Genomic DNA, 10,300 nt, shown 5'->3' on the forward strand with positions numbered 1-10,300 from the left:
TCCCCTTTACCATTAAAGCCCACAAGCATGATCCAGGGACCTGTCAAAATGCACACACTAGCCTCAGAGATTCTAGTTCCTATAGCTGCACAGGACCAAGAACCTGGATCGCCATCAGGTGCCACCAGGTAATTCTTATGTAGGTGATAAGGGGCCATATCGCAAGAAAAACTGCTCTAGGTGGTTATACACCATATGGAAATTGTAGGAAAACCCCCATAGTGCCATTTTACCCATGTAAAATGGTAATTCAGCAGCCACTAAGAATTAATAGACAGAAAATGTTTTTTGTCCAGGAGAGATCACAGCCCTTGTGCCCAAGAGCATTGTCTCTGTAACTGTGAAAGTTGTTTTTTAAAACCACATCTGTCAGTTTTCCAGACCAGCAGATAGCAAGCTGCCAGGGCCTGCTTGCTGGCCAGGGCAAACCTCCGCCTCCCAGCTGCAACAGCTGGGCTCGCTCTGTATGTCTCCTCCGGGAGGCCCAGAGGTCACCTGTGCATTTCTCACTTCAGGACTTTGGAGGAATTCATTTGGCTTGGAATTTTCACACTAAATTTCCCTCATGAGAGACTTCACTGACATTTTGTTCAGTTGACTAGGGCCATGTTCTAAGGCTTCCTGGGGTGGTGGTGGGACCTCTATATTAGAAACAGGACCACCTGCTTCTGAGGGGAAAGATTCCAGTTTTGTAAATGATACTGTTTCACAACAACCTTCACATTCTGAGGAAGATGTCTTTTTAGTTATCACCCAGGATAAAAACTGCCATTTGGCTGTTTGGCATCAAATCTCTTCTGCAGGTCAAATACGTCAATAATATCCTGGCTTGTGTGTGAACTCTGTGCAGTCCAGAATTACTCGAGTCTATTCCTTTCTCAAGCAGGATTTTTAAAAAGGTTATTCTCTAACTTGAGGCATGTAGATTTTCCATTTTTTGAGGAATCTTCTTTCACTGTGTAGTATTTATGTAGAGAGAGGACAGAACAATATATGGGATGAACCATTGTGTCTAGTTTAAACTGAATTTAAGATAGATAGAGGCTCTCTATTCCCTTGATTGCCACTTGACTTTAGAGATCAAAATTGTTCTGTCCTTCCCCCTTCCCACCCTTCAGAATCCTCTGGTTCCTGAAGAAGGTCAGAAGCGTCTGATCAGTAAAAACAATAGACATAGTATAAGCTTACAAGGTGTGGGGAAGTTGGGGTTCCTGTGGCCAGGATCCTCACTGAACTTAAACCACCTGATGATGAAGCGCTTTGCTTACCTGTCTGGTGAGTGCCAGGGCTGCGGGAGGGAGGGAAGGGCTGCACGCCAGCTGCGGGTCTCCGCTGGGCTCTCCGAGACCGAAGCGGCCCTGTTGGTGGGAAGCTGGGGAACCGGGACAGTCTGTGCGGAGCAGCCTGATCTGAGGGCCCGGGAGAGGCTGTGGCATTGCGCACAAAGACGGCGGCTCCTGGTTGGTAAGCAGGCGGCCTCGGGAAGGGCCAGCTGGAGGCCAGTCCCGAGAGGATGCAGCCCAAGCGCCCCTGGCCGGTCTCCTGGAATCCAAAACTTTCCTGCAGCAGGTAGAGTCGGCACAGGACGTGTGGCTCATTCTGCAGCGCCCAGGGCCTTCTGTAGCTCCGTCCCTGGGGGGCTGGCATGGGCAGGCTCCATCCTGGAGTCGCCGCGTCCCAGCTCCTCTTCCCCGTGGGCACGTCCTGTCTGGCTGACTGTGGCTCAAGACCCCAGCCGCTGGCCGGTGTGGCTGCATGGGGCCTCAGAGCGTGTGGTTACACCCTCGGAGCCACGCAGGTCACCCCTCTGCCTGGACAGGCCGACCTGCCGCACGCTCCATACACTGTACGGTGTCCTCAGGCACTCAGCCTCTGCTGTCCCCTTAACCAGCAGGTCAGGGTTCCCTCCTGAACCTGGAGAGCCAGCCCTGTGTCCCCAAGGCTACTCTGGGCTTCGGCCCACTTGCCTGCCGTGCCCTGGTGCAGGGAGCTGGTGTTGGCCAGTCTGCGGCTGCCTGTGGACCCTGATACAGTTCTGGGGCGTGTGGGGTGATGGCTGGGGACTGTCGGCAGGAAAAGGGAGGCTCTGAGGGCATTTGTCAGCAGCAAGATGGCATCGTTGCTTTTCAAGGTGGCAGGACCACCGTGAGGGACTACCGACCTCAAGGAAGGAGGGAAGGTGGGCTGTCCTTCAGGGAAAGGAAGTCCCCACAGGACTGGCCTGTTGCTAGGCTACCGCTTCTACATCCTTAGGCAATAAGCTGTTACTGATCTATATAGAGAGCTCAGCCCAGTGCTCTGGGCAGAGGCAAAGACGCTAGTGCTCCACTTACCGCCAGAAGAACAAGCCGAGTAATAGACTCTTTCACCCCAAAGAACGTTTCGCCGTTCAATTTCTTTGGTCACATTGAATCCATAGTGAACTTGCTGGGGGCTGAAACCCATTACCTCATGCTGTGTCTTTCTCAAAACAATCTTCCCCACTCCTAAGATATTCAGGCCTTTCAGTTCCTCAGAAAGGGAAGTAGGAAATTAGTTAATTTCTGGGTTTCAGGCCAAAAAGAGTTAGTTGTCAGGTATAGAAAAACCCTCCACATCTTTTCTCACCCTGTTCTGTGCCCCCGGAAGTTAGCGTTTCTGGACTGCATCACTGGGCTTCTTTGCTGTCTGGTTTCCTCTTGGGTTCAACCAGTGAGATACACAGGCAGCAGTCCAGAGAGAGAAGAAGAGAGAAGTGGGGTATTTATTCCCCTGACTCACCTCTTGTTTGGCTTTAGATTAAACAGCCTCTGTTCTTTTATCAAAGGCCACAGCCCTTTCTCACAGCTACCCTCTCATGGTTCCAATAACTGTTCCCTTCCTCCTGGCCTTGTTTTTTCCTGCATAGGGAGAGTTATGGCTCCCGCTCTAGCCAGCCATGGCATGCCTCATCTTTCTTTGATGGTTTCCCTTAACTTTGCCCACACTTTTTGTGAACAGTCCCTTCATTAAACTTTCCCCTCTTGCCTAGTTTAAGTGTGTCACCTGTGCTATTTGCTGGACCCTAACTTATAGGAAGAGCAACCTTTAAAGAGGCCATGTTTAATGATATTGGATTTCCCAGTAGTCTTGGTGTAAAGAAGGTAGGGCTAGTTTTAATTAAATTTGGTAAGTAAAGAAAGCGTTCTCAGATAAGATGATATAGCAGATCTGATTTGATATATACCCAACTTTATATCCCCCAAGTAACACCTACTTTTCAGATGCTCAGACATTCACAAAACAAACCATAAGTCAGGCCACAAACCAACCCTCAATAAATTATAATAAATAGAAACAGAGAACATTCACTGGTCACAAATTTAAGAAGAGTAGAAAAATTAAGGAATTTTGAAAAACTTATTAGAAAATCGTAAAATAAAAGTTCCATTGTGCTGTTAAATTTAAAGATTTTTAAGTCAGTAATTCTTTGGTCAAAAAGGAAACAACAATGGAAGTTGCCAGATTTCTTAAAATCAATCATGATGGAAACATGACACTATCAGAACTGAAAGGAGAGCTTAGAGAAAAATTGAAAATTTACTTCAATATAAAAAGATAATGAAAATAAATGAGCTAAGCATGTGTCTCAAAAAGGAAAGCAGAAAGAAGGCTATGAATGAGTTAGAAAATAGAAAAACAGTATTAAGGAATAAATCCAATAGCTAATTCTTTGGAGAGAAAGATAGACAAACCACTAACAAAATCAAGCGGTAATGGGAGACAGTACAGAAACACAAAATATGATATGATAAAAAAAAGTAAGCACAGGAAAAGAAAGATAAAAGAATCATAAAAGACCACTTTGTTCAATCCAGTGCCAACAATCATAAAAACCTGGGTAAAAAAATAATAATATTCTAAGATGCCATATTTGACCCCAGAAGAGAGAGAAAATCTAATTATATGTCCGTAGAAGAATTAGAGAATTTGCCAAAGAGCTAATCCCCACCCAACAAAACAAAAGTTCCCAGACGGCTTCATGAAAGGATCCTCCCGTCCCTCTGAGGAGACCATCCCAGTGCTGTTTAGCTAAGAGCTTGAGGAGTGAGATGGAGGATGGTGGGCAAACGGGGAGACTTCCAAAGTCGTTTTATGAAGAGAATATAACATGGACATCAAAACCTGACAAAGACTTCAGATAGATATAAGAAAACTGCAAATAATTCTCCATTATGAATATCAGTGAGAAACATCCCGATTAAAATATTAGCCCATTAAAAGAAAAAGTGTAACATGACCAACTGAAGTTCACCTTAAAATTTTAAAAAACAGGTTCAACATTAAAACATCTATAAATATAATTTATCAGATTATAGGTAAAAAGAAAATTATTACATTCATATCCTTGGGTACTACAATAGCATTTGAAAAATTAACATTCTTGTTTAAACAAAGTTCAGTAAAACAGAAATAGACTGGATACTACAATAACATTTCAGCCTCAAAACCACCAGCCTGCATAATGGAAATCATGAGACTCATTTTTCACTCAAGAATAAGACAAAGATGATCACTAGTCCACTATTATTTAACATCATACTGAAAATACTGGCTAACACAAATAGACAAGAGAAATAATTTAGAGTCATAAAAATTGTAAATGCAGGGTTAAGGCTGTCCTATTTGCATATAGTGTGACTGGATATGTGGAAATAACAAAAGAACCTATTGTACATTACAACTGGAAGGTCAAAATTAGCACAAATAAATCAAAGATTATATATACACACACAAACACAAAAATTGACTAATTAAAATACATGCCATTTTCTTGCATTAGAGGATTCAATATCATAAAAAACATCAACTCTTCCTAAGTTAACATACAAAGTTACTACAATCTAAATAAAATACCAACAAATTTTTTTGATTAGGTCATTCAAAAGTACACAAACACACACAATGGATAAGAAACTCTGAAGAGGAGCAATTGGTGGAGAGGGGGAGGAGACTAGACTCGCCAGATACTATAAATCCTTAACAATCAAAACTTTCCAGAACTAATAATAAGTAGCCTGAAAAATAATGAAACAAATTAGAAAGCACAGAAATATAGCCATTAATTATGGCAAATTAATATATGGCATTATATGGATTAATATATGGCAAATGTGGCATCTCAGATCAGTGGGACAAATACAGACTACTAAATAAATGGTATTGAGTCAACTGAGTAGCCGACTAGAAGAAATGAATAAATTTGATCCTTATGTTCTGCTATGCACTAAGATAAACTCCAAATGAATCAATATTTAAAGATAAAAACATAAAACCAATAGATTACTAAAATTTAAAATGGGGTGGGAATGGAGGAGAAGATATGAGACAATTCTTTAATCTTGTGGTGGGAAAGATCTACATTTAATTCAAAATCCAGAAGCATTTAAGAAAGGATTGACATCAAATCCCCAAGCAAAATAAAAAGCTAGAAAAAGTATTCACAGCTCATCTCACAAAGGGCTAATCCCTAAAAATCAACAGAGGAAAAAAACTAGAAAAATCATCAGAAAACATGAAGAGATAATTCACAGAAAAGGAATTATAAATGACTTAATACATGAAAATATGTTCAACCTCACTTACAAGAGAAATGAAAATTAAATACCCTGACATATGATTTTCCACCTATCATACAGGCAAAATCCAACATTTTAACAAATTCAGATGGGACTTATTCTCATATATTGCTGATATGATTAAAAATCAGCATGAATTCTTCAATGGGTTATATGAGAATGTCAAACAAGTCTACAAATGCACATTCACTTTGAGCTAGCAACCCCACACTTTGGAATTGTTCCTACAGATGTATTATTGATGTATATACAAATTTAGAGATGTAGATATGTATTTTCATAGTAGCTAAGAATTGATGTATTTGTTATCTGTTGCTGCAGAACAAATTACCCCAAAACTTTGTGACTTAAAACAATACACTTTTATTATCTCAGTTTCTTGTGTCAAGAATCTGGACACAGCTTAGCTGGGTCCTCTAACTCACTCTCCTCTCACAAGGCTGCCATCAAGATGTCAACCCAGGAGTGGCAGTCTCATCTGAAGCCCCAACTGGGGAAGAATCTGCTTCCAAGCTCATTCAGTAGTTTTTAGCATCATTAGTTTCTCAGTGGCTGTTGGACTAAGGACCTCAGTTCCTCACTGATGGAAAGTGAAAAGTCTGCCACAGTTTGCCCTTTGTTCCTTGCCACATAGCTGGTCCCACATGGCATGTCAGCCAAAAGGAAAATAAGAGTCTTCTAGTAAGACAGAAGTCAGTCTTTTATGACCTACTTATGGAAGTGACATCCCATCACTTCTGCTGTATGGTATTTGTCAGAAGCAAGTCATGAGGTATAGCCTACATACTAAGGGAGGATACTAAACGAGGGCATGGATACAGGCAGTCAGGGACTGTTGGGAACCACTTGCTACCACAGTTGTAAACAGCAAGATATTGGGAGCTGGCTATATGGCTGATAGGTGTTGAATAGGTAATACACTTACAGGCTTCAAAAATTAAAAAACAGTGAAAAGTATTCAGTGAAAAGCTACTCAGTGGGGAAACCACTAAACACCTTTTTGTATTTTAAAATTTTGAACCATATGAGTACATTACTTATTAAAGTTTTTAAATTAAAAATGCATTAATTTTTTTGGTAGCCCCATCATTTTTCAGGAGGTCTCCTGCTCTTATTCTCTATCAGCAAATCCAATTTATTTCTTTAGAGCACTTACCAGAATTTGTAATTATATAACTATTTCCATGTTAACATATTGTTTGTCCTCCTCATTATACTTTAAGCTATAGGAAAGCAAGGGCAAGGTCTGTCTCATTCACCAGTGTATAATCCAGTGCCCGCACAGTACTTGGCACATAGTAGGATTCAATAAGTACTTGTTGCATAGCAAATCAATGAATCATGCAAGCACTGAGACTGACAGTATACCCTCTTTTAAAACCCAATGGCATTATATAGTTCTCATCCCATTACTATACCTCTTTCATACTAGATTGTTAATTTTTTAATACACTTGTAGGCTTCTTGGGAAAAAATTAAACTTGACACAAGAAGTACAACAGTATCAAATTTATTAATATTTCCTTCTCATACTTAGCTCTAATATTTTAAATTATAACATTCTTTCAATAAATAATTGATTCCTTACTAAGTATCAACAAGTTTCTTATTCTTAAGAGGTTACATTCTAAAATAAAGAAGATAATTCATATACACAAATGAATATAAGGTACAAAGGAATAAACAAGAGCATCCCAGATAAGACTCTTTGAAAATCGGAAGAAAAAGAAATTATTCCCATCTGGGAGAATGGAAGAAACTTTTATGGAGGAGATAGCATTAAGCAGGCCTTTGAATAGTGGGTAAGATTTAAATATGTGAAAAATAACAGGAAAGAACATTTTGGGAGCAGGAAGAACAAGAATCAATAAACAACAAAGGTAAAATGTGAAGCAAGCATGGGAAGGAGCAAATATGGATGGAGCCCTGGGTGTGAGGTGCAGAGCAGAGACAACTGAGAGAAAACCTAGCAAAGCACAGTTATAAAGGGCCACGTCTATTATTTACAGGAGTTTGGATTTCATTACTTAGAATTAAAAGTCACTGGTGAAGTTCGGTTAAGGAGAAACAACTTCAGATTTTCTAAAACCCATTTTGGCAGCAGCAGTGTGGAAAATCAAAGAGAGGTGAAGCTTAATATGGGGAGAAATCAATGCATGAAATATTTAGGAGTAAGAACAGTGGGACTCAATGACCTAAAATGCAAGAAATGACTGTGAACAGCATGAGACAGAATCAACTCATGGTACTAAGTTTTGAGGTACAGGCTGTATGTAAGTGGCCTGGAATTCAGAGAAGGTAGTAATTAATAAGGGCTGGAGAGGCCTGGGAAGATTTTTGAATATCTAGTTATGAGTTCATGCCATCTGTGAGTCCTTGAGGAGCTGTTGCTAGCTGCTAAGTAAATCACAGCTTCAGTGTTAAAGAACCAAGTTTGTATTCAAAGTACAGATCGAGAATCCAAAATGTGGCTTGCTATTATTAAAAGAGATTGTTATTAAGAGCCAAGTAATTATATATTTTGAGCTACTCAAGTAGTACAGTATTTAGTGACATAATTTTTGTATTAAATAATATTGTACTAGTATAATAAATATTGTACTAATACAGTATTACTGTATTAAATTAATACAGTATTTAGCTAATCTAAGAAAACGCAAATTGAGTTGGAAATGTATTTTGGGTGCTAATCCAGCTGCAAACCGGGTACCAGGGGATGTGCTAATTTGCTCAGGCAATTAAACTACATCTTTAATTGGAGTCACCATCTGCTTAAGTTTATAATAATCCATCATCATTCTCCAGGGTCCAGCTGTCTTCCACAGCAGCCAGAGAGGCGAGGTGAATGGGGATATGGCAGGAATCACCACCCTTGAATCCTCCAAGCCCTTGATGATAGTACTTACTAATCTCTGAAATCCTTTCAGGAATGTGGTATTGCTTTTGGTTTACCTTAGAGAAGCAGTTCTAGAGGCTTCTACTTGGCCATTTCTTCCATAATAGCCCCTGTTCCACAGGTCAGGGAGCCAATGCAGGGATTCTGGCAGTTGCTGAGTATGTCTATTCTGCTTACTCATTTCAGAACTGGGGAAATAACCACAAGATGGGGTCAGGGACCCACTGGGCCCACTTGAGCTGGGCCTGAGCTAAAACTCAATTGATCATTTGACTTCTGTAAGCCCTGCTCTTACTGTTGGGCCGCAGCAATGTCTCGGGTCTCCTGGAATTGGTGTCAGTTCAGAGAAGTGTCCAGTAGTCCCCCAAAGTTCTAGTTCCTTTTCCCCAGTGCACAGCCACCTGGCATAAGGCCATATGTCCTTTGAGGAAGGCTTGGAGAAAGATATACAGTGTACATTTTTAGCAGTGTACCAGATGACTCCTTCACGGAGCCCTGGCCTCCCCTTCATTCAAAGGGCTCGTGTCCGGGAATTGATAGAGGGCCATGATTCTTTGTTTTGGTGACTTTAGTTAGACATGAACTATAACTTTTCTGCTGATACTGATCACGAAAAAAATTTAGTAGATGCTCATCTAACTCTCTTGTAGGGACACCATATTCAGCTAGCCAGCATCACAGGTTCCTGGGAGTCAGACTCTTCCGACCCCTGCTTGGACTCCGCTGTCCTCTGTGGTGACCACGCCCACCCTGGCTTTGGTGGTGAAGTGCAGCTGCTTAGCCCCTGCCACCCAGGAATCCAGTCATCTCCACTGTGCCCGAATCCCGGTTTGTGGGGAGCAGTTCCCACGGTAATTTCAGAGAAGGGTGACTACAGAGCTCCTCAAGGACACTGGGGTCTCCTCACAAATTTGAGATCTCCCTGGAGGTGCCCTGCCGCCAACCCTGCTCCTGATGTCGTCGCTGCTCTGCGCGGCACTGAAGTCTCTGCCTGCTACTCGGAAGCAAGATGGTCCCTTGTTCTGTAACTGCAGACACCAAACATTGCTATCAGTCCCATGGGTATAATGGTCCCGGCCAGAAAGTGCTCTGACATCATTTCTGCCCCACGAGAATGCCTCATGGAGCCAGTGCTGCAAATCTGCAGGACGCAGGTTCATATGTACCCTTTGGGGAGGTAATCTAGAGCAACAGTAATACCCTTGTTTGCAGCCCAGCCACCCATTGTCATGCTGGTCAATACAAGCCAAATTTCTTTTTAGATACCTTCTCCCATTCTCAATCCCATAATCTGTGCAGTACTGATGCTACCCAAAGATACACAAGAGGGCCCTTATTGTCTTAAGTCAGTCAAGGTATCTCATTCCTCTGGCTACAGTGATAGGTGCAGAGACTTGGACTAAACCTGGGCCTGAGCCAATCAGCACTCCATCCTCCTGGCCAGAGTAAAAGTATGACAGATCACAGATACTCCTACACCACCAGTCTTCTGACTACGCAGTCCAGTAACCTGTGACAGCCTGTATGGGAATGGGGTTTTTTCTAATTGGCTTAAGGTTTCTGGTCTAACTGAAAGGGTGGTCTTTTCATTACTATTGGTTTAATAGCTCTATTTAACAAGGAGATGTGTTAGTCAGGCTTCTTATTTTACTAAGAGAAAAAAAGGCAGAAGTTTTTTGTAGGATAACCCCCTGTATCCTGGCTAATACCTATCTTGCCTGTCCTATCCCACCCCAAGGTTAATCACACACTAAGGAATATGCCTCATACTCTTTCAGTTTTCACTCACATAGGATCTTTTCTTCTC

This window comes from Manis pentadactyla, chromosome 13, assembly GCF_030020395.1.
Source record: "Manis pentadactyla isolate mManPen7 chromosome 13, mManPen7.hap1, whole genome shotgun sequence".
NCBI classification, from domain to species: domain Eukaryota; kingdom Metazoa; phylum Chordata; class Mammalia; order Pholidota; family Manidae; genus Manis; species Manis pentadactyla.